Raw genomic sequence first — 25,785 nt, 5'->3', positions numbered from 1 at the left:
ATCTCTCAAGAGTCTCCTCCAGCACCATAATTCAAAAGCATCCATTCTTCGGTGATCAGCCTTCTTTATGGTCCAGCTCTCACTTCCATACATCACTACTGGGAAAACAATAGCTTTAACTATACGGATCTTTGTTGGCAAGGTGATGTCTCTGCTTTTTAAGATGCTGTTTAGGTTTCCATTGTCTATGGATCTAAACACATATTAATAGGGTTAGAGTGCAGGCGTACTAATATTATTATTGGTCTTGATTATTATGGGAACGATAATAACAGGAGCAACATGACATTCGGTGTTTATTCCTCCTTCCCCAGTCGCCTCCTCATTCCTGACCTCAACAACTACAGAATAGGGAAACGTACACGCCTCTTCCACACAGAGACACAATAATGGAAACAGAGTCCAAAAAGAGAAAGAGAGAGAGAGAGAGAAAGAGAGCAGGAGGGTTGAAACGCAAGCGAGCAGCGAGGTCCTTTCAAGCAGGGATAATGAAGAAATCCTAACACGAGAAGCAGTGAGCCATCTTTAACATTGTTATAAAGTCGGTGGCAAGAGCCCAGGGTTGGTGCTCCTTTGGAGAAGTGAAGACATGGCAGAAGTTGTCCTAGCTTGAAGATAGATGGTTTATTCACTTATTTACACCTTCAGTCTGCATGGAAGGGGTGCAGATGTTACAGCATGGTCATCTCAAGAGGGGTTTGCTCTCCACAGAAGTGCAACACTCCAGTCCAAGGTTCAATCTCTCCTCATTCTGTTGTTCCTCAAAACTAAACCTCCTCTATTCGGTTGCATACTAAGAGTCAGTTCTTTTGGTGCTTTGATGTACTAATAGCTGATCCCCTCAGGTGCCACCTAACAAAGGAGTTCCCATGACTTCATCAGCACTTGTTGATTGACTAGGATTAAAGACTGGTACACACTTAGGACCCCTTCATGCAAGAAGATCAAACCTATCCATTCTTAAGGAAATCAGTCCTGAGTGCTCACTGGAAGGACAGATCCTGAAGCTGAGACTCCAAGACTTTGGCCACCTCATGAGAAGAGAAGAGAAGACTCCCTGGAAAATACCCTGATGTTGGGAAAGATGGAGGGCACGAGAAGAAGGGGACAGAGGACAATATAGTTGGATAGTGTTCTCGAAGCTACCAGGATGAGGTTGACCAAACTGCAGGAGGCAGTGGAAGACAGGAGTGCCTGGCATGCTCTGGTCCATGGGGTCACAAAGAGTCGGACATGACTAAACAACAGCAGCAACACACTTAGGACATTTACATAGGTTAATTAGCTCTTCGAATGCTAATTAATTGCTGGTGCTCAGAAGTAGGTACATGCATTCCAAAACACGTGGCTCTCGATTATCTTCTCAAAGTCTTACACATAAACACTAATTGAACACCTCAAACCCCTTGGCTAACCTCTTTCCAAGACACATTGAGACTGCCTTATAACATCTCCCAGTTATAACATACAAGTTCTAATTATATCCTAATATTCACCATACCTAAACATTTAGCACCATGGGTCTATTTACAATACCATGCTGGCAAATGCTCTCAAGCAGAGCATCTAAGACCCACCTCTCCCTCCCAAAAATAAGGCCCCCCCAATTTTGTCATGAGAAGAAAATAGACCTAATTCACAATCCATGGCCTAATCATTTAATGGGGCAAGTTGTAAGAAGGAAATGGAAATGGCCAAAGTAAATACAGTATTAATCCCTATAAGAAATAAACTCCCCTCCGCCACAGTAACTGAGCCTGCGGAATAATTGAGGGTGCAGTTATTAATGGTGTGATTCTGACTCCGAAGTAAATCCGACGGATCTTTCTTCCGAATCCACGTGGGAAGATATAGTGGTAAACTGGCACGAAGAATTATTACATAGCAATTCTACAGACGCTCATCCAGCAATGAAACTGCTAGCACATTTGCAAAGCTAAGCAGGGTCCGGTATGGTTTAAAATTGGATGAGAGACTGCATGTTGAGATTAATGCATTGTAGAGGGCTGGACTAGATGACCCTCGGGGTCTCTCCCAATTCTATGATTCTATCGTTCCAAAGGGCTTACTTTTGTGTAGGAGGCAGCCAGAGGATCAAGGCAGCCGCCTCCTTCGAGAAACAGAGCACCAAGGGAATGTCAACCCCATCCATGCTTACTCGAAAGCCACACTGAATGCAATGGGGTTTACTTGCGAGTAAGTGTGTTTTAGGAATGGAGCTTTAAGGATTTAAATTCCAGCCCAGCTCTGTGGCAAAACCCAAGAGGATTTATTCTTGTTCTTTTTGGGTGGGGGGAGGGGAGGTAAACGTGATTCGGATTGGCACCTATTCGGATTGGTGGTCTCGTCAGCTCTCGGCCCTCCCCAAATGAAGGCAATCTGTATTGCTCGCACGCCCCTCCTAATCTAAATCTCAATCACTGAACGGTCGAAAGCGGCATTCATTCCCGCGCGTTGATTTGGGACTCGGCTCCATTGAACGCAGCCGGATTTGCTTCCGAGTAAGCACGCGCAGAGAGGATCGGGCCGGCAGCAGGAGGTGAGGTGCTACCGTCCACTCTTATGGATCGGGCACCTTTGCAGTCCGTGGGTGCCAAGCTCCTTCCTCATTCGGAGAATTTCCAAGTGGATTGGGCCCAACGTTTGAAAAAGCCTGGCTGGTACAAAGTGATCAAGATGCATTGTTTATGCAAGCCGGGCGGTGGTCTTTATCTGCAGGCAAATTGTTAAAATGCCGAGGTGTGTGAATAATTATAATATTTCCCAACATGAAAATAAGCCAGGCTTTGGAAGGGATAAGGAATAAGGAAGAGGGAGGGGAAACTAATTTGCCATTAAAATTAGGCATATCCTCTCTTCAAAGAGGTTCTGCATCCATTTGTGATTTCTGCTCAGAACACACACACATTCTTTTGATTGAAACTGCGATCCCGTGTGCTTTTTCTTGGGAGTAATCTTTCCTCGCAAGGATGCCAACAGTTTTACATCCCTGAAATCACCGGGGTTGGATCCTGAGTCACAACAGTGCCATCCTCCTCATGGAGGCTGATTCTGAAGCCAGTCCTCAGGAAAGGGTGACAAACGTTCCACCAATTGTGGAACTGTCTTCCTTCCAAGTAGATTCCACTGAAATCCAGAGCACTGGCTTCCAATACATTAAAGGTAAAGGGACCCCCCACCATTAGGTCCAGTCGTGACCGACTCTGGGGTTGTGGCGCTCATCTCGCTTTATTGGCCGAGGGAGCCGGCGTATAGCTTCCAGGTCATGTGGCCAGCATGACTAAGCCGCTTCTGGCAAACCAGAGCAGCGCACGGAAACGCCGTTTGCCTTCCCGCCAGAGCAGTACCTATTTATCTACTTGCACTGGTATGCTTTCGAACTGCTAGGTTGGCAGGAGCAGGAACCAAGAAAGGGGAGCTCACCCCATCACGGGGATTCGAACCGCCGACCTTCTGATCGGCAAGTCCTAGGCTCTGTGGTTTAACCCGCAGCGCCACCCGCATCCGTTTCCAATATATTGCTGATTATTAAATGATAACACTTAAGTTTCAAGGTATGAAAGTCTATTGAAATTCACACAGCTTTTATTTCATCTGAAGGCCTCAAATTGACACCAACCTGATCATGGGACCAGGTTCTCTGCATGTACACGACCTGCATGTCAAATGGCTTAACCAGCTAGTGGATCTGGCTTGCTTACACCACACACAGCCTGCGACACTCAGAAAGTTTGCTTTCTCCGTGGTGCCCACCACCATCACATATCTTAGGCACCTATTTACTCCAAAGTAAGCTTCATTAAGGGAGGGACACGGGTGGCACAGAAGGTCGCAGGTTCAAATCCCCGTGACGGGGTGAGCTCTCATTGCTCGGTCCCTGCTCCTGCCCACCTAGCAGTTCCAAAAGCATGTCAAAGTGCAAGTAGATAAATAGGTACCGCTCTGGCGTGTGCTCCTCTGGTTCGCCAGAAGCGGCTTAGTCATGCTGGCCACATGACCCAGAAGCTGTACGCCAGCTGCCTCAGCCAATAAAGAGAGATGAGTGCCGCAACCCCAGAGCCGGTCACGACTGGACCTAATGGTCAGGGGTCCCTTTACCCTTTACCTAAGCTCCATTAAATGGTATTTGCATTGGCATAAGGCTGCAATCCTGAACATAAGTGGGACTTCTGAAAAAAACATGCATAGTTTTTTTTGTTTTTTTAAAAAGCATTCCTTAAAGGCCTATCCAGACATCCTTTTATTGTTCACGATGGTTTGTGCTATTGGGGTGGTTACACACATCCCACTTTCACTACACTTTGTACCTGCAAAGGTCACACTCCTTCCTTTCCAACAAGCGCATATCCCGTAAGTTCCTGTTGAAATCTCATAACGTCCGGTTTATTTTTGTCCTGCTTTCGTTACCCTATAGCAGGCATGCCCAACAGGTAGATCACTGGATGTCTGTGGTAGATCACTGGCTCCCCCCAAAGATGCTCAACAACTTTGGCTCTGCCCCCAAAGGCTCAAAACTTTAGCTCTTCACCCCCCCCCATGGGGTTTTCCTCCTGCCTCAAAAAATCTCCACAACTTTGACCTGAACCCCTAAAAAGGGGGGTAGATCACTGCCAGCTTTTAACTCTGTGAGTAGATCACAGTCCCTTGGGAGTTGGCCACCCCTGCCCTATAGCATGGGTAGGCAAACTAAGGCCTGGGGGCTGGATCTGGCCCAATCACCTTCTAAATCCGGCCCGCAGACAGTCTGGGAATCAGCGTATTTTTACATGTGTAGAATGTGTGCTTTTATTTAAAATGCATTTCTGGGTTATTTGTGGGGCATAGGAACACGTTCATTCCCCCCTCCAAATATAGTCTGGCCCCCCACAAAGTCTGAGGAAGAGTGGACCGGCCCCCTGCTGAAAACGTTTGCTGACCCCTGCCCTATAGCCCCTCCCCCAGACAGCACAGGGGAACCATCCCAGAATAAATTCACACCAATGCACCATCCTTGTGACGAGAACATATTGCAGAATATACAGTGGTACCTCAGGTTACATACGCTTCAGGTTACACACTCTGCTAACCCAGAAATAGTGCTTCAGGTTAAGAACTTTGCTTCAGGAGAAGAACAGAAATCGTGCTCTGGCGGCATGGCAGCAGCAGGAGGCCCCATTAACTAAAGTGGTGCTTCAGGTTAAGAACAGTTTCAGGTTAAGAACGGACCTCCGGAACGAATTAAGTACTTAACCTGAGGTACCACTGTACGGGCAATGGCACCCAAGTCTGGAGGGATCCTTATATTGCAGAGGGTTGGACTAGAAGACCCTCATGGTCCCTCTCTGTGATTCTAAGTCAGACCCTTGTTCCATCTAGCAGCGCATTTTCTGCATTGACTGGTAGGGGCTCTTCAGAGTTCCAAGCAGGGATCTATCTCTCCCAGCTTCACCTGGAGATGCCAGGGATTGAATGGGTGATTTCCTGCATGCAGGACAGGTGCTCTACTCCTGAGCTATGCCTCACCTTTAATATCGTTTGCGCCTGGTGGAATTCCATCTTCTCCACAAGCATCAAAAGTGTCCTATTGGCAGATCCATCCAACACAGCTAAGCTCCTGTAGCAAGAGGAGCTGGGCTGCCCATCTTTAGGATTAGGAGACAAGGTTGTCTCCTCACGGTTTCCATGCAGGATGAGATACATGGCATGGGAGGTTGAGGTTGGGCCTTTTTGGTGTTGGCCCCTGCATGTGGAGCTCCCTCCCTACTGAGGTGTATCTGGAACCATTTCTTTGCAGTTTTAGGTGCTGGTGAAGAGCACTTTCCTCCTCAGGCTGTTGTTAGAGAACAAACCTGATTGGATCAGCGGATTAGATCCTGTTGTTGTCAGTACAGTGGTACCTCGGGTTAAGAACTTAATTCGTTCTGGAGGTCCGTTCTTAACCTGAAACTGTTCTTAACCTGAGGTACCACTTTAGCTAATGGGGCCTCCTGCTGCCACTGCACAATTTCTGTTCTCATCCTGAATCAAAGTTCTTAACCCGAGGTACTATTTCCGAGTTAGCGGAGTCTGTACCAGTGGTTCTCAACCTGTAGGTCCCCAGATGTTGTTGGACTACAACTCCCATCATCCCTGAGCTCTGGCCTTGCTAGCTATGGGTGATGGGAGTTGTAGTTCAACAACATCTGGGGGCCCACAGGTTGAGAAAGGCTGCGGGTAACCTGAAGCGTCTGTAACCTGAAGCGACTGTAACCCGAGGTACCACTGTAAATGCAATTTAGTGACTTGTTGGTGAATTTAAAGTTTGTGTTATTTTATGGATTTTTTAATTAAAAGAATATTATTTGATGCAAACCACCCTAGGGTTTATGACAAGGGTGGTATACTGTATAGGTAAAGGGCACACATGTTTGGTGGATGTGTACCTCTGTCTGGAGGGAGCCTTTTCTTCCATGTAAACAGGTAAGAAGAAAACACCAATTGACTTAGATTCAAAGGTCCTTCAGCTTAAGCTGCATGTTTTATGTTCAGGGAACCCTGAGCCCCAACAACAGATGCAAATGAACTTGTAGGCTTGGTATGGAGACAGATAACCTCTCTATATTTTAAAAAGAAAGTGGACTTAAATGGAAACATTCTGTTAAAAAGCAGAATGGCAAACAGTCTATTCTGGACTCATAACAAGAATATAGTTCCCCAACTTTTCAGCAGAAAAGGTCTCAGTCCAACAAACTCAGTGTTAAAAAGGCATATAATCATAGTTCTGAAAGGGTCAAATGTGGCCATCTAGCCCAACCTGTATAGTTAAAGCTATGGTTTTCCCAGTAGTGATGTATGGAAGTGAGAGGTGGACCATAAAGAAGGCTGATCGCCAAAGAATTGATGCTTTTGAATTATGGTGTTGGAGGAGACTCCTGAGAGTCCCATGGACTGCAAGATGATCAAACCTATCCATTCTGAAGGAAATCATCCCCGAGTGATCACTGGAAGGACAGATCCTGAAGCTGAGGCTCCAAGACTTTGGCCACCTCATGAGAAGAGAAGACTCCCTGGAAAAGATCCTGATGTTGGGAAAGATGGAGGGCACAAGGAGAAGGGAACGGCAGAGGACGAGATGGACAGTGTTCTCGAAGCTACCAGCATGAGTTTGACCAAACTGTGGGAGGCAGTGGAAGGCAGAAGTGCCTGGCGTGCTCTGGTCCATGGGGTCATGAAGAGTCGGACACGACAACAAGCCCAACCCATGCAAAGCAGGAGGACAACTAAAAAATCCCTGGCAGATGATCATCCTAGCTCTGTTTTAAAACTTCCAGTGAAGGAGAGTCCACTGTCTTCCAAGATAGCCCATTCCAGTGCATGCAGGTTTTCTCTGAAGGAAGTCCCATGCAGTTGTAAGAGAAGTTAATCCTGAGAAAAACTGCAATCCTGTACACATCAGGTTTATCTGTGAATAAGTCTCATTGAAATCAAGAAGACTTAGTTCTGAGCATAGACGTGTATAGGGCTGCAGTACTTATAGCCCTAAAATTATTCTTTTCTAAAGCTCCTATCTTTTGGGGGTTCTCGATTAGGGTTTTGGTTTTATCACCCACCTACCAGAAGATTCAGGGCAACTTGTTGCAAATTATGCTCCAATCCTATAATCCATTGCCTGGGAATAAACCCCATTTAACTCAGTGGGGTTTACGTCCGAGTAAGACTGCATCTTTCAAGGGCTTAGAATAAAAACGGGCTTCATAAACAGACCCAGGAAGAGGGAAGGGTGGGGGAACCAGAATGCTAATGTATTGAACTAATGTAGTCGAAAACTAAATAAATGTTTATTTCCATCCGAATTTGGTGTAAAGTGTTATTTTTATTCCGAATGACGCTGTGACGACCTCCGCAGCAACACTGGAATACGTAGTAGAAATAGTGGAATCTTGCAGCCTCGACCATTCAGATTGAGTCCTAGTGATATGAATGGGATTTGTATTGTAGATTCTCGGCAATTAAAGGCGTCTCCCGTTTCCCTTTCTAACGTTAAACCCCCACCTACATCTTCGCTAAAGGGGAAACCTCGTGGGTGTCGGATTCTTAACATGTGCCACAAAATCAAGGGCCACTTGGTGTAATGGTTACAGCATCGTTCTAGGACTTAGGACCATCAATTGGCGAGCATTGAGAATGCATAACCCCTCTCCTCTCTCCACCCTCTCTGAAACAACCCGGACCGAGACTATGAAAGAAGCCGTCAAACAGCTAGGGAGTTGTTAATACGCATCCCCCGCCCCCGTATTATTGGTGAGCCGGAGACCGTACGCATGGTTCTCTAGAAACTCACCCCTTGATTGCATTCAAATAAATATAATAAAGACGGGATGTGATGCCTTACAGACTCAGCTCCCCAACGGTTACTCAGAAGTAAGTCCCACTATTTATTTATTTTTTAAAAGTCTGGGCAACCCATTCAGGCCGATGGAACCGTGCCGCACAATTCCTACATATAATTTTTAGAAGGCGGTATGTCGCAGGGACAGCAGCAGCATTTACTCTGGAGTAAACTTGGCGAAAGCTGCACCCGAAGCCTGCCTAATGCCAATTAGTACTGGGAAGGACATCCATGTCAAGAGGCACGGATTTTCCTCTTTAATAATAATAATAATAATAATAATTATTATTATTATTATTATTTATACCCCGCCCAGAGTGGCTGGGCGACTTTCAAAAAAATATTAAAATACTGTAATACATCAAACATTAAAAGCTTCCCTAAACAGGGCTGCCTTCAGATGTCTTCTAAAAGTCTGGTAGTTGTTGTTCTCTTTGACATCTGGTGGGAGGGCGTTCCACAGGGCGGGTGCCACTACTGAGAAGTCCCTCTGCCTGGTTCCCTGTAACTTGGCTTCTCACAGGCAGGGAACCGCCAGAAGGCCCTTGGCGCTGGACCTCAGTGTCCGGGCGGAACGATGGGGGTGGAGACCCTCCTTCAGATATACTGATATACAGATACTCTTGATTCTCCCAACCCCACACAGTGCCTCAGCCCCCTCCCCGCCCCATCTCTCCACTCCGCCTTCCCCCTTCTGTCACGGAGCCTGCCGTTTGCATGGGAGCGAGAAGGCAGGGCTCCCAGGTTTGCCTCGGACTCCGTGGCACTTTAATCAATGCTTCTAGCCGGGCGGACGTGAATTTCTCGCACGTCATCGGATCTCCTCCTCCAGCTAATTGATTTAAATGGCTTATCGGTTAAAGCAGCGGGCCTCCCTCCCTCCTCGCGTGATCTGTTAGCAGGGAAGAATGTCCTCCCCCTTAAATTCCTTGTTACTGGAGTCCTATCACGACACAAAAATGGAAATGAATGCAAGGGAAAGCTCTGGGTGGATGTTTTCGTGTATATACAGTGGTACCTCGGGTTACATACGCTTCAGGTTACACACTCCGCTAACCTAGAAATAGTGCTTCAGGTTAAGAACTTTGCTTCGGGATAAGAACAGAAATCGTGCTCCGGCAGCACGGCGATAGCAGGAGGCCCCATTAGCTAAAGTGGTGCTTCAGGTTAAGAACAGTTTCAGGTTAAGTACGGACCTCCGGAACTAATTAAGTACTTAACCGGAGGTACCACTGTATGCTAAAGAAATGTTCCTGCTCTGGGAGCGGTGTGCGTGTGGACAAGGCAGGTAGTGGGTCCTTGTATCTCTGCAGGTCTCATCTACATTTCCTCCCTGGCTATAAACCCATCTTTCCATGGATATCACCTAATGATGATGATGATGATGATGATGGAAGTGGGAGTCTTTCAAGGAGCACCAATGCCCTTCTTCCTTCAACTGGGCATACTGGTCTTTGGACACCAAGCTTGCTCCTATCTGAATAGTTCTATCCTGGCTGTAGTTATTTTCTAGTGGCACCAGATAACGCTCAATTATAGTTGATCCCGGGCTGTTGCGCAACAAACCCGCTCCCCGCCCCTCCAAAAAGATTTGACTTCTAGCGGTAAGGGAAGTGATGGGGAAATGTGGAGGAAAGTGGGAGATGCCACCTCGCGCAAGCTCCCTGCAAACAAATCTGAAGGCGTGCTTCATAGATGACCAGCTTCTATCTAACCCCTCTGCAAACAAATCAGGACGAATGCGCAATACGCAGATCTTCTGGGAGCTGCCTACCCAAAGAAAGACCCTTTGCAGGCCTGAGGCAAGAAACAATTCTTTGAGGGGCCAGGGTCGTGGCAGTCCTTCCTGCTATTATTAAGAATCTACAGAGCTATGCTGTGTGAACAGAAAGGCAAGACTGTATCCTGAACAAGGACTCTATAAACATCGTTGCAAAAAGCTAGGATCGCTTTACTTCTCACTCTTGGACCCCATACATACCCCAACCCCACTTGCTAGGGAACAACTCCTTCTGAACTCAGCGGGAGTAAACGTGCTAAGCCTTTTGCCCTTTTAATACCCCATGGAAGTGGGTGGGACCCTTCCTGAGAAGGGTCACGCTGCTCAGTTCAACGCGTTGCGCCGTTCAGTTTACTCAGAAGCAAATCCCACTGTATCGAGAGGAACTTGCTCCTCAGCTAAGAGCGGCTAGGACTGCAACAACCCCTAAACATGGCGATGGAGGAAAGATCCGATTGAGTTCAATGGAGATTATTCGCAAGGAAGCGGCTATACTTAGGATTCCAGCCTAAGTTGCTGGTTGCGTTGCTCACCCCTCTGCGGTGTGAATGAACAGTGACCTGCGTGGGCTGGGGTTAGGGTCGGAGAGGGTCCATTCTGCTTTCCGCCAATCACGAATAGTACTTCCCACTCGGCTCCTGCCCGGCTTTCAGCATCATCGTTTGCTACAGAGCTCAGAAGGGTCGTAAGCTAAAGCGGCTGGCAATCTCAACTATTGGCTTTTAATTAAAGCGCACAGGGCTCCAGTGTACGGAAGGAATCAGCTACTTAGCCAAGCAGGCGCTGACAGGATCAAAGCGGGCTGGACAGTGGCGTAGCGTGGGCTATCAGCACCCGGGGCAAGGCAAGTAATTTGCGCCCCCTAACCCGTGGATTTGCGCCCCCTAACCCGTGGATTTGTGCCCCCTAACCTGTGGATTTGCGCCCCCTAACCCGTGGATTTGCACCCCCTAACCCGTGGATTTGTGCCCCCTAACCCGTGGATTTGCGCCCCCTAACCCTAACCGCCAGATGTTGCGCCCGGTGCGGCCGGCCCCCCCTGCACCTCCCACGCTACGCCACTGGGGCTGGAACCCTGTGCACCCTTACGCGGGAGTAAAAGCTTTAGAAACGGTGGTATTGAATGCTGCGCAAACACGTGTAAGAGTGTGTTGGCAGTATTCAAGAAAAACAAACGCACAACAGTTTCTTAGCTTTTCCAAATGCGGAGAAAATCTGCAGCCAAAATGCCAATTTACGTTCACTGCAGAAGAGTAAGAAGGGGTTAAGATTCACAGAGAGCTGAATTCCTAAAGAGAACACCTTTGTGATGTCATTCCCTTGAATTCTGTGATGGGAAACGTAAAAGGATTTTAAGTCAGGAAAGATCCAAACCTCATTCAAGTGGGACTGGGGAGATAAATTGAGTTTAATATATCCCCTCCTACTTATCAAAATCCACCCAATACCAAATGTGCTTCCAGGTGCCACAAGATTGGGGGCTCCTGTCTTAGCTTAACCTACCTCACAGGGTTGTTGTGAGGATAAGAGGTTGGTGGTGGAAGGAAGGATGACCTGTAGAGTTGCCCTGACAGAAGGTTGGGATAAAATTTCAGTCGATAAATAAGAAGATCGTATATTTTCCTTACCTAACAGGACCTAACCAAAGCAGTCTGGAGATTCAGACAGGAAGATTTAAACAATAAGATAAGATAAAACTTTATTCACATTAGCCAATGGCCATAGCAACAGCAAAACATTACAGTATAAGCAAAAAAGGGAATTTGACATAAAAGCACAATTTAAAGTTCTAAATCATCCGTCAGTTACTGGCCCTTATTCTGATTGCCCCTGCTATGAACCTAGCCACCTTTGCTGTTATCTGCTCATTTTGATCTGATAGAAGAAAGGACATTGTGGCAATGCTTGAGCGCCCTGGGATGGTTAGTACGAATGGGGTGATGATCTCGTTCCTCAGGTCTTTGTAGAGAGTACAGGACAGGAGGACGTGTGCCACTGTTTTGGTGCTACCATCTCCACAGGGGCAAAGACGTTTCTCAGGCGGGATCTTTTGGAATCGACCCTCAAGTACCGCAGATGGCAAAACATCCAGTCATGCAAGTGTAAAAGCACGTCTGTATTTTGGGATAATAAGTTTGTGCAGATCTGGGACCAGAGAATCAAAATGGAGAGGTGGAAAATGAACATACCAAGGGCAGAATTTCCTTATAGTGGCCAGGTTGTTCCGATGCTCGATATCTTTTAGACGTTGACCAATTAGACTGTTTGCTTTAGTGGGGCCCATAGTGAGTAGGTGTTGTGGGGATAGGCCACAAGAGTGAAGTTTTTGATAGACGGTTTTAAGCCAGGCACTTTTATGGGTGTCTTGAAGTACTAGGGATAGTAAACCAGGGGGTATTTGAGTTTAGGCGGAGCCAGAAGTTAAGAGTTCTTTGCCAAGTCTGTACTACTATTGAAGGAAGATTTAAACAATGATTAAACAGCAGGAAGAACTTTCTGACAGTAAGAGCAGTTAGACACTGGAAAGGACTCTCTCTGGAGGTTGTGGACTCAGTGGCGTAGTGTGGGGGGGTGCAGGGGGGGCCGACCGCACCGGGCACAACATCTGGGGGTTAGGGTTAGAGGGCGCAAATCCACCGGTTAGGGGGCGCAAATTACTTGCCTTGCCCCGGGTGCTGACAACCCACGCTATGCCACTGTGTGGACTGTCCTTCCTTGGAGGTTTCTAAGCAGAGGTTGGATGGCCATCTGTCACAGATGCCTTAGTTGAGATGCCTGCATTGCAGGGGGTTGGACTAGATGACCCCGGGGTCCCTTCCAACTCTACAACTATGATTTTATGAATAGAAGCTTGGAGAAAATGTTGTTTTAGGAACATGGGCATAGCCACAATTTTTGTTGGGGGGGGGCAGGCCTCAATTTGCTATATATTTTTTGTATTTTTAATTATGGGGGGGGAGACAGCTGCCCCTCCCCATCCCCCCTTGGCTAAGCCCATGTTTAGGAATCCTCTCCAAGTTTTCTTGGTTGGCTCTGTGTGAGATCCAAGTGTAAATTCCTTTTCATTCACAAATTCTATCCTCCTTCCCATTTCTACTCTGCAGTCAATAATCTAATCAGCAAAAGCTCCTGTACCAACAGTCGCTGAAATGGATTTGAGTTCTTGACCTCATAATAATGCACTGAAGTCAGTGCTTGTCATTCGATTAAAGAAATCTTGCTGCTCAACCTTTAAACATGGCTGGTCCCACTGAATTCAACATGACTAACTTCTAGGGAAATGCGTAGAAAATTGCAACCCAGGTTGATTTCCCCATGCTATTAATGGATCTATTAGTTAAATTTGTGGGTTTTGCTGCCAAATCACAAATGCACGTTTTGTTAGGCAAGCACAGGCAAGTACACAGAGAGTTGTTAAAGTTCCTAGAGAGGACTCTCTGTGTGTGGCCACTTCCTTTCCCTCCTCTGGGAGGGGATTCTGCAACAAATGAAATACCGTATTTTTCGCTCTATAAGACGCACCAGACCACAAGACGCGCCTAGTTTTTGGAGGAGGAAAACAAGAAAAAAAATATTCTGAATCTCAGAAGCCAGAACAGCAAGAGGGATCGCTGCACAGTGAAAGCAGCAATCCCTCTTGCTGTTCTGGCTTCTGGGATAGCTGCGCAGCCTGCATTCGCTCCATAAGACGCACACACATTTCCCCTTACTTTTTAGGAGGGAAAAAGTGAGTCTTATAGAGCAAAAAATACGGTAACCTCATACAATTCCTTCTGCCTCTGAGGAGACCCTCTTTTCACCATGTTCCCATACTACGCAGATGGGGGCTCCAGATACACTCACCCCTTTTTGAGACGACCAGCTTTTATTTTACTGTAACTTAGTGGCATTTTTCTGCATACTGCTTTGTAAGCAAACCTTTTTTTTGTGTGTGTGTTTACTTAACTAAAAACGTGTGGTTTGTTCTCTGCAACTGGGGGTGGGGGAGAAGACCGCAAAAAGGAGGTAAAAAGGTATAACTGCTTTAGTAAGCTGCAAAATGTGTAAGTGTTTTTACTTTGCTAAAAAAGTGACACAGACCATTTACTTTTTGCATTTCTCCCATGCGTGTGGGCTAGGAGGTTGAGATATGTGAAGAAATGTGTATACACATGAAAGCTCAAACCTAGAAAGTTTATACAGTACTTAGTTGGTCTTTAAGGTGCTACTGGAATTATAATTTTTAATTTTTTTAAAAGATCCTTTTAAAGACTGGCTTAAGACAAAAAGACTTGATTCTCTTAAGGGAGTTCTTTTTGGATCATCTATCTCTATCTAACTATCATCTATCTATCTATCATCTATCTATCTATATCTATCTATCTATCTATCTATCTATCTATCTATCTATCTATCTATCTATCTATCTATCTATCATCTATCTATCATCTATCTATCATCTATCTATCTTTTGAGAGTCCCATGGACTGCAAGAAGATCAAACCTATCCATTCTTAAGGAAATCAGCCCGGAGTGCTCACTGGAAGGACAGATCCTGAAGCTGAGGCTCCAATACTTTGGGGGACAAGATGCACTTTAGTTGGAAGCTTCTTCCACAGACATGGAGCCACTACCAAAAAGTCTCTGCTATGGATCCCCCACACTACACACCTCATTTAACAACAGGGACCACCAAGAGAGTTTCTTCCACAGATAATGGAGAAAGCGGTTCAGTTTTCCACATCTGATTTGGTTCGTACATGCATGTTCATCACTTGTTCGCTGCAACATCAAGTGATAACTTGCATGTATGAACTAACCTGGATAGAGCTTTCCTGTGTCCAAGCAGTCACTCAAAACACAATGCTTTTCAACAGAGGCAATTCAGACATTTGGAAAAGGGACATCAAGGACACATTCAAGCAAACGTGTAGCTGAAAACCCCCAGTAGGTGGTGAGAAAACAGGAAGCTTAGGGACAATGCCCTGAGAAGTTCTTAGGGTGCAATTAGAGGTGGAACCCAAACATTTCTGGCAAGTCCAGGATGCAATCCAATGGTTTTCAGAACTCTCACGATCTCTTTAACAGGGTTGGCCCTACTTTTGGGAAAAGTGAGTCGGCTGCCTCAGGCTGCAGACACCAAGGGTAGCAGCAGCCCCTAGTCTCCGCCCCCAGTCCCCATAGCTAGCCTGATGGCCTCAAATACAGTGGAAGATGTTCCATTGTCAGTGTTCATGTAAGATTCAATGGTCAATCCAATTGGATTCTGACATCTAATGGAATACCATACTTCTCCCATATTCTCCCTTGCCTCAAGCAACTATCTGACTTTTAGAAGACATCTGAAGGCAGCCCTGTTTAGGGAAGTTCTTAATGTTTGATGTTTTATTGTGTTTTTGATATTCTGTTGGGAGCTGCTCAGCCAGATGGGTGGGGTATAAATAAATTATTATTATTATTATTATTATTATTATTATTAACTGAAGGCCAACTAGCCCTGATTTGGGAGGTATTCTCACCCTTGCTTTCCTGGTCTGAAAACCAAAAATAATGGCTGGAACAGTTTTCTCCTTGTTGACAGCAAACCTTATTCCACACGTGGGAATATATGTGGTTAGGCCAAATCTGTATATTTCTTCTGCTCTCAGAAACAGAAGGAGTGTGTTGCACAAATTGGACATAAGTATTCTGTGTTGTGCAGGAGTGTGGACTATGTCCAAATAAAAAAGTATTGATGTATTCTGTTTATGGACTTGGATGCAGTCACACATGCTGGTCACGGGGCTCTTAAGTATTATCTCCTCCACCAACCACACAAACACAGTCTTTGACCAAGTGTATGAAAAGTTCCCTATGGCTGGTTCAGAGATGTTTATGATAAAAAGGTAAAGGGACCCCTGATCGTTAGGTCCAGTCGCGGATGACTCTGGGGTTGTGGCGCTCATCTCGCTTACTGGCCAAGGGAGCCGGCGTCTGTCCACAGACAGCTTCCGGGTCATGTGGCCAGCATGACTAAGTCACTTCTGGTGAACCAGAGCAGTCGTTTACCTTCCCACCAGAGTGGCACCTATTTATCTAGTTGCACTTTGACGTGCTTTCGAACTGCTAGGTTGGCAGGAGCAGGGACCGAGCAACGGGAGCTCACCCTGTCGTGGGGATTTGAACCGCCAACCTTTTGATTGGCAAGCCCAAGAGGCTCAGTGGTTTAGACCACAGCGCCACCCGTGTCCCTGGGATGTATATGATAACCACCTGATAATCATTTAACATCAGCTGAAGCTGTGCAAACATAAATGGGTTATCACAGGAACGACATTGCAGGAGGAGCTTGGATATCACTTCACATTGTCTCAAACCCAGTGCTATTCAGTAGTGCTTATTCATACATTGAGCTGTCATCAGCCACGAAGGCCTAGTTCATGCATCCTTCCATGGACGGGACACCACAGATTTAACATCACAGATGAAACTTCCATAGTGCTTCATGTCACCTACAACAAAAGGCCTTTTCAATGACTCCATTCATACATTTCATACAGGTATAGATGGTAATTTGTGGCCCTGCAGATACTGTGTGACAATGGTCCACATCAACCCTGACCATTGGCCGGGCTGGCTGGGGTTGATGTTGTGGGAAAATCTGCAGCCAAAATGATAATTTTTGTTTACTGTACAAGTGTATGAAGGAGTCAAGACTCACAGTGAGCTGAATTCCTAGACAGAAAACCTCTGTGATGTCATTTTCCTTGAACTTATTTAGTGGGAAACTTAAATGAAGGATTTAATCCTTAGCATTTGCTCCTTGCTTCAGATCATTTTTCATTAGCCTGCTGATGGAGATGGGTGTGTTGTTTGCTCTGTTGGAGAACAAACATTATCTTAGCACATTTTAATATGTAGGGAGTAACTAATAATTGTCACCGCCTGCCTTATATTCTTCACTGTACTATGCAGAATTCTGGCAAGACTTAAATGTAAGTAAACTTATTTTGTAATATATGTAGTACTACAGTCTGTTGCCTGGTTATTTTTATAGGAGGGAAACTGTGATAAGTGTATTTAAGGCTAAGGAGCATAGTCTCAAGTTTCTTTTTATTCTGCAAAGGAATGTTTTAACTCAGAATAAGATCTAAACCTCACTCAGTTGGGACTGGGGAGAAAAATTAAGTTTACTATATCCTCTTCTACTTTTTAAAAATTCACCCAAACGGTGGAAATTGGAATCCAACAATATCTGGGGGGGCTGTGAGTTCTGAACCCCGATTTAAGGGCTAATCACCAAATATTAAGCAGTTGTGATGGTGGATAAAGTGATAGATATTCTCATGTCAACCTGCTGCTATGTTTTCAAGACCAATATGCCACAGATAACCAAGGATCTCAAAAACACTCCAAATGGAGAGATGCATTTTAAATAATCAGAAACAGCCAGTTCCAAATCTTTCTATGGAAATCTTATTTCTATTTCTATGGGACTCTCTCTCTCTCGTTTAACTCACCACTAATCCCACCCAGTGGCGTAGCATGGGTTGTCAGCACCCGGGGCAAGGCAAGTAATTTGCGCCCCCTAACCTGTGGATTTTAGCACGCCCCCCAGCGCGCCCCCCAGATGTTGCGCCCGGTGCGGCCGGCCCCCCCTGCACCCCCCACGCTACGCCACTGATCACACCAAAGGTTTCCCTAAAGCTCTTATTGATGCTGAAATGCAACCTTTGGGGAGCTGGCAGTAACTTGACAGAATGTCATCTCTGCTGTGTGCACAAAATCCCTTTGTTTTACTGCAGTAATTCATCTAGAATGACATCCCTACCAAGTTTTAAACCATGTTACAAGGAAGCCTCCATTGAACACCTCGTTTTATGTTTTTGTTCTAAATTACAGAAGATGGATGAAGGTATCTGTGTGACCTGAAACATACTGCCTGCAAAGTCGATGCCTACATTTGCCCTCTTATTTATTATTACATTTATATCCCCCCGCCCCCCAAGGAGCACAAGTTCATATTCATGCCCCCCCCATTTTACCATCACTAAAGCCCTGTGAGATAGGTTAGACTGAACAACAGTGCCTGGCCCAAGGTCATCGGAGCTACAAATCTCAGAGTTCCCTGGGAAGAGTGGTTTTTTAATATACCATATTTTTCGCTCTATAAGACGCACCAGACCACAAGACGCACCTAGTTTTTGGAGGAGGAAAACAAGAAAAAAATATATTCTGAATCTCAGAAGCCAGAACAGCAAGAGGGATCGCTTCGCAGTGAAAGCAGCAATCCCTCTTGCTGTTTTGGCTTCTGGGATAGCTGCGCAGCCTGCATTCGCTCCATAAGACGCACACATATTTCCCCTTACTTTTTAGGAGGGAAAAAGTGAGTCTTATAGAGCAAAAAATACGGTATATACAACCACAATGAGAACTGTAGCTCTGTGAAGGGAATATGGTCTCCTAACAACTCTAAGCACCCTTGACAAACTACAGCTCCCGGAATACTTCAGCGGAAACCATGACTTTTTAATGTGGCCTGAGACTGCAGGCTGGGCCTTACAGGAGCGAATGAGCTATCTCTGATCAAGCTCTTTGCACAGAACATTTAAATCACTAGCATTTTGCCCTACACAGCAGTTTTTTTCCTTGGGGGAGGCAGATGGAGTGTCACTCACATTCAGCCTTCAGTGCAGGCAGCAAATATAATGTAGGTAAGAAAACTTATCAGGTACAAAATACCAGGTCAATTCCTCTGTCCACGGTCAAGTCAGTGGTCTTGTGAATCGTTGACCTGGCATCGCACAGCAGCACCTTAAGTTCATGTGGGTCATCCTTGTTGATACCAGTATCCTTCTGGTCAGGACCAGACCCGGAAGCAGGGGTGATCTTCAAACAATAACTGAACCTGCTTCCTGGACAATGACATGATCTGATCCTAGCATAACTCTTCCTCCCCTACCCATGATCACTGAGATCTGGTGTCCCAATGCATCCCCCCAGTGGAACCTGCCCCAGCCATTCTGTTATACAAAGATAAACTAAAAATACAAGTTAAAACAGCTAATTCTCAAGTTAAAACACCTTTCTATTTTAATCTACAGATTGAACCCTCAATCCATCTCCTACAGCTACCATTGGCAAATCAATGGAAACAGCAGAGAAGCAAATATCAGCTAAGCAGTAGGACAGATGTGGAGAACCTTTGGTCTTCCAGATGTTGTGAACTACAAGTCCCATCATCCCTGGCCACTGGTCATGCTTGCTAGGGCTGATGGGAGCTGTGGTCCAGCTGCATGTGGAGGGCGGAAGGTTCCCCATGCCTGCTGGAGGAGAACCATCCCCGTGGCAAGAGCTGTTGGGCAGTCTTCCTTGGGAGATGGTGGGATTTCCTTCACTGCAGGTATTTAAGGAGGCTGGATGACCTCCTGTCTGTGATGCTGTAGCTCAAGACAGCACCCTACAGATGCAGTTGGACCACAGCTCCCATCAATCCCAGCCAGCAAGGCCAATGGTATGGGATGATGGGAATTGTAATCCAAGAACATCTGGTGGGCACCAGCTTGGCGACCTCTGCTGTAGCCGCATCCTGCACCTCAGACCTTGCACTGAGAGTTGGACTAGATGACCCCAATGGCATCTGATCCTATGGTATTTGGTTGAAGGTGGACTCTTAACGATTTGGCACAAATCTGTGACCAGAGAAGTTGAGATTGCTTCTGAGGGCATAGAATTGCAACAGGATACTCCAGTGCTCATGAAGAAACATGAAGAGGCTCCTGATACAAATCAAATGAGGATGAACTACGACCTGATTAAGCCCCAGTTAAAGTATCCCTGCTTGCAGCCCAGTCCTATCTGTATTATCCGGGAGCAAGCCCCAACCTGAGTCAATAGGGATTACTCTCAAGTAGATGGGCCTAGCATTACCCCCTTAGCTTTGGTGGTGGATCGGTTGTAAATCGCCTCCACACCTTATCCTTTTACCTCCCCCCCCCCCCCAAGTCTTAGAGGTGTTTTAGCCTCACAACAACCTTGTGAAGTAGGTTAGGTTCAGGGCTGTGTGGACTAACTGTTGAGTGGATTTCTGTTTAACTTTTATATGTTATTATTATTTTATACTATTCTAATTGATTGTTGAATGTTACTATTTTGATGTAGGCTGCCTATTTTAAAGTTATGTTTGTATTGCATTAGATTGTTATAAGATGTACATTTTTTGTTTCTGCAGTTTGTAAACCGCCTTGGGTATTGTAAGATAGAAAGGCGGTATACAAATTAAAAATGATGATGATGACTTGCCCAAAGGCAACTAAATGACATTCATAACTGAAGAGGGCTTTGAGGATCAGTTTACTACAGCCCACATCCATTGTAACCGTGATCCACCAATTTTAATTCGAACGTTTATTCCAGCCTTAAAAAATAGAGGTACCACCCAAACAAATGAAAAAGGACGGATTTATGTGTCGATAGTTGCATGTACATGTAGTATGTTCACAAATGCCTTGCAGATTGGGCCTACAAGCAAGCTCATTGGTTTAGTTAGGCGCTTGTCCAAAACACAGGTCTTTGAAAAGCATTTTTTTTTAAAGGATAATGCTCACTCGGTTCAATGCTAAAGTACTTTTTAAAAGCCCATTGATTTCAGTGGATGAGTTAGGGCAATTGCTTAACAGCATTTGCTATCCTAACAGCCTCATACTTGGGAGTAAACCTCACTGAGCTCAGTAAGACTTGCTTCCGAGTAGACACGTAAAGGATTACAGTACTCTGTAACTAAAGAGCATAGACTTTGTTCTGATCATGACCATTTTTTTCTTTTTACAAGAATAACTTTGGGGTATTTTTTTAAAAAAAAGAGGATCGTTTGCATGCTTTCAACCTTAAAAAAATAAATGCGAGTTAAATTATCTCTCTCTCTCTCTCTCTCTCTCTCTCTCTCTCACACACACACACACACACACACACAGAGGCATCCGTATAATTCCGATGATGATTTGAATTTGAAAGGGAGAGAGCGACTCTTTTGAAAACGAGAAGGTCCCATCTGGAAAAGCTCGACGTTCAATTAGATCGCATCACTTCAGGGTGTCCTCGTCTCCCGTCCCCCCACCCTACCCCGCCGCCATCCCCCCGTCTCGTCTCCTGAATAACCTTCCAGGCAAAGCGACACAAAAACGGGCAGGCGAGCGCCGAAGCATCCATGGAAAAGAGAGAGAGAAAGAGAGAAAAGAGGAAAGGAAGGCGCCTTAGAGCAGAAAAAAAACCACTGGGAAAAGAACCTCAGTCGCCAGCCCCGTTTCTCTCCTTTTCAAAAAAAAAAAAAAAGAGAGAACCACATTTAGATGCGAGCGACTCTTATTTCTGCAAAGAACAGATGCGATTCCAAGGCGCTTTTGTTGTGTTTCACGCGAGGGAGAGCGAAGGGCGACGAAGATTCGGAGCAGCCGGTAACGTTGCGAGCTGGAATTGACTTGGCGCTTTGGTGAGAGGGTGGGTGTTTGGAGATCCTCCCACTATCTTCTGCCACCCCACCCCCCACTTCCAATGACCTAAGGCATCCTTTACTGAAGGGCCCAGCCTTTTTCTGCACGACTAGGCACTTCGGAATCGGCACCGAGGAAATAATGGGAGCCCCGACGACGCAGCTGGGACTCGCGGGCAGCTCTCTCCGAAGGGAGGCAGCCTTTGCTTTCCAGTAGCCTGCAAGAAAGCAGGGGGGAAATATCTGCCTTTGTAAGAAAAGCCACCGCGGCTCTCCTGCCCTGGTTCTCTAATGCTGTGGGTGGTTTTCTTTCTGTTGAGAGACAGTTCAGTCTGTAGGCATATGAGGAAGGTGGATACAGTGGCGTAGCGTGGGTTGTCAGCGCCCGGGGCAAGGCAAGTAATTTGCGCCCCCTAACCCGTGGATTTGCGCCCCCTAACCCTAACCCCCAGATGTTGCGCCCGGTGCGGCTGGCCCCCCCTGCACCCCCCACGCTACGCCACTGATTTAAATATACCTTTGTTAAGAAACCGGAGGCCTTCCTCTTGGGCATTGTCGGCCAGAAAGTGTTAAAAAAGGACAGAAGTTTCTTTATGTATGCGACAACAGCAGCAAGAATACTTATTGCAAAGTATTGGAAGACACAAGACTTGCCCACACTGGAAGAGTGGCAGACGCAATTGATGGACTATATGGAATTGGCTGAAATGACTGGCAGAATCCGAGACTTGGGAGAAGAAACAATGGAAGAGGACTGGAAGAAGTTTAAGGACTATTTACAAAAACATTATAAGTTGTATGAATGTTAAGTATTTGCACGATTTAGAAAATATCAGTTCCAGCAAATAGACTTTGTAAAATAGAAAATTAAGTTATAAGTAAGAAAAGGTCGAAATTTAAGGCAACACTACGTTTAATTTTAAGGTATGAGCAATTGATAAAAATTGTTTTAAATTTAGAAGTATAATATTTGGAAAGTACAAAATAAGGTATGAAACAAGGTAATAATTTGCTGACATTCTTATTATAAATAATGCAGGGTAAGGAGATGTGAGGAAGTCCAATCAGTTATATAAGAAAAGTTGTACTGAATGGTTGGTTATATTTTTCTCTTTTTTCTTTTTTCTTTTTTATTTCTTTCTTTCTATATGGCTCTTTGGTATTTTGGTTCTGGCTTTTTGGTGTAGGGATCTTGTATTATGTATTTGAAAATTTAATAAAATATTTATAAAAAAATAAATGAATATTTTTATGGGTGTGGACAATGAGGAGCGTTTCTTATGCTTAATATCTGCAACACATTGAGTGCTCGTCCAGAAAAGTTGAGACTCACCCTCCAGTGCTATGCTCATGAGGCGCTTTCCTTCTCGTTGCTTAGGACTTCGTAGCAGCGGGGGAACCGCCAAAAAAGCCCCTTCGGGCGCGCGGGAGGAGCGAGCCGCCCGCTTTCCCGCCCTCGCCGGCCTCCTGGGGCGCACGCAGCACTCGCGCCCTCCGCAGCCCGCCCAAACGCGTGCCAATGCCGGGCGACGCGCCCCCTCCGGGAAGCGCGACGTAGGCGCCGCTCCTGCACCCGACGGCCTTTTCTGCAGGGCTTCTAGCTGCAAGCGAGTGTGCGCGCAGAAGGCGGCGCCTGGGCTGGGGAGCGCGCAGCCTCGTCCTTTCCTTCGCAGCCAGCACTGTGAGAGAGAGAGTGAGCCACCAGGACCAGGTAGGGGCAGAGAGCTCCGAGTGCGCCCCCAAAAATGTTGCGCCCGGTGCGGCTGGCACCCCTTGCACCCCCCACGCTACGCCACTGGGTGGATAGAGAAAGAATCAACGGGGGGAGGGGGAGGAGAGGAGATGTTGAGGAACGATCTGCTAAAAAAAAAGGAAAAAAAGGAAGAGGGACAGGTTTAACCCATTGGGCGGCAGCAGGAACCGACTCTGCAGCCTTCCCAGTTGCTTGTTTTTGTTTCTGGAGAGGACCTCTCCCTCCTGACTCCTAGGATGGGTCCCAGAAGCTTATATGAGGTGACAGTCTTTCAAGGGAGGCACGGACTTTTTGGCGAAGGGGCAGCCTAACCCCTAATCAAGTTTCTTGGGAGGGAAATCGCGCCGGATTCAGTGGGGCTCAACAAAGTGCGTGTCTGCGCGGAAGCAACCCCATGGAATCCAAGGAGACTTCCTTCCCAAGTTCAAGGTGTCTCTGATTAGAGGTTTAGCCCCATTCCATGCTCCTGCGGACACTTGAGATTGGGGGTCCCACTGAGGCCAGCGGAACCTCCTCCTGAGTATCGACGTTCCTCGGATCTGGCCTTATCGCCACCTCAAACGAAACGCATTTTGGGGGCAGTGAACCGTTCAGTTCTGAACGCGTTTGATCAAAAGTGAATTTCCACTAATGAAGTCCTATAAACATTTACCTGGAAGTAAGCCGCAGTAAGCGTAATAGGTCTTACTCCCAAGTAGTAATGCATAGGATTGCTCTGTCAGTGTGTAAAGGGAAGACGAAGCTTCGAAGTAAAAACGGGTCATTGCTCTCCGGCTCTGCGCACATTTACTGGGGAGTAAAGCATGTCACTTCAATAGGCTTTCCTGCCAAACGTCCTTTTCCCCCGAAGAACGTTGGTTTTCCGAGGCCCTCAAAGGAGAAGAGATAAGGTTCCAATCTTGATTCACGATCTGGGAATTTAAAACCTCAGAAACCGATTTAAATGCCATCTGTTTACAATTCTTGGGATGAATGGTGTATTTTTTCCGCTTTTCGATCGGCTGAGGCTTAAGACCTCAACACGCTTTCTGACGAGGAAGCCCTATTGGACACGGTGGAGTTCCTTTCTGAGTAAACGTGGCGTAGGATCGGGCTACCGGGAAGGGATTCGTTTTGAGTAGTCGATTAACCCCGAACCTCTTCCCGCCTGCGCCGCGCAATCCCGTTTAAAACTCTTTGGCAAAACCCCCTCTCTCAACCGCACGGTGATAATAAGGCAGCATCTATCTATTCTTGCCTGATGACCACCTACTGCTTTATGGTCGCTTTGTTCCAACTATTACAATCAAGAGAATTCTTTATTTACTGTTAACATTCACTTAAAGCGGGATGTTAATGATGCTTTGGAATTCACCAAAGAGAGTTTTCTGACGATTCTGTCTCCCTCTCCCCGCACTTTCAATCTTTTGTTTATTTCAGGACAACTTGGCTCGGAGAAGGAGGGGTGGCTGTGGGAACCCTGCCTGATAGAGAAAATCGGAGCTGGACTTGGATCTCGAGTTAGGTATTTGCTCAGGGTTTGGATTCCCATTGAAAAGGTCTCACTCGCTGCTGAAGTTGGTAACTGTCACTCAGCGAACAACACTAGGAAGTGATAGAACAGGCATAGATAAACATACAGACAGACGCGCCCGCCCGCAAGCCAAAATCTTCTCTTTTCCATTGTCTCCGCCACCGTCGACATTTAGGACGCGATCCTGTGCAAGTTAAACATTTCAAGGAGCCGTGGATTTCGCTGCGTTCATTTGAACATCGGTGGGATGTTCAAGCGCGCCCATTTAGGTTGTAAGCTCCGCGGGGCAGGGAACAGCGGCTGTTTACACCCAGTGGCTCCAACCATTAATCGGCAGATTATTCGATAGAAGCGTTACTAGATTAATTTTGGCACGATGGTCCAGTTTTTCAAACGTGGGTAGGTTGTTTTGATTCAGGCGTGTCAGGATAATTAGAAAGAAAATGGCATGATAGAGCCGCTTTAGATAAACACGCACCCATGGCTTGCTACATTCTAAATCCTCTCACACGTTTTAAGTTTCCACTCATTTTTGGAATTCTTTAAAAGAGCACTGACTGACGGGGTGGGTGGGAGGTGGGAATGGAAAGGCAAGCAAGACAAGAACACAACCCAAGAGATCTCCGCATTGCAACATTTTGTTGCAGCGCCTACTTTTTAGCGTGTAAAACCATTACGAGCGCTCCCTGGCTAAATCAAAGAGCACCCTGGGGAACTGGGCCCTCCGTGATTATTTGGAAATTTAGCACTGTACTTTTGCCCATGAGAACCTGGGTTTAAGAAAGGGAAAACTTTCCACTCTTTATAATCACAGGAGGACCCTTAGAATCAGGTGTGCGCTTCGCACAAGAGTAATCTTATGCTCATTCTATTCCCGTTCCCGTGTGTGTGTGTGTGTGTGTGTGTGTGTGTGTAAGAGAGTGAGAGATGTGTTCAGTAATATATA

At 46.1% G+C, this 25,785-nt stretch overlaps 1 long non-coding RNA gene across 1 annotated transcript; it reads left to right on the top strand.

The window, feature by feature from the left end:
- The first annotated feature begins 464 nt into the window (after positions 1-464).
- LOC309380278 lies at positions 465-25,163 on the top strand. Its single transcript, XR_014172798.1, has 3 exons — positions 465-514; positions 1,749-1,856; positions 24,746-25,163. It is a non-coding gene; the product is annotated as an uncharacterized lncRNA (long non-coding RNA).
- Positions 25,164-25,785: the final 622 nt, after the last annotated feature.

Source organism: Podarcis melisellensis (assembly GCF_964234715.1).
Source record: "Podarcis melisellensis genome assembly, chromosome: 11".
Lineage (NCBI taxonomy): Eukaryota > Metazoa > Chordata > Lepidosauria > Squamata > Lacertidae > Podarcis > Podarcis melisellensis.
The sequence above is the reverse complement of the archived record's forward strand: the minus strand, read 5'-3'. Positions and strand labels throughout refer to the sequence as shown.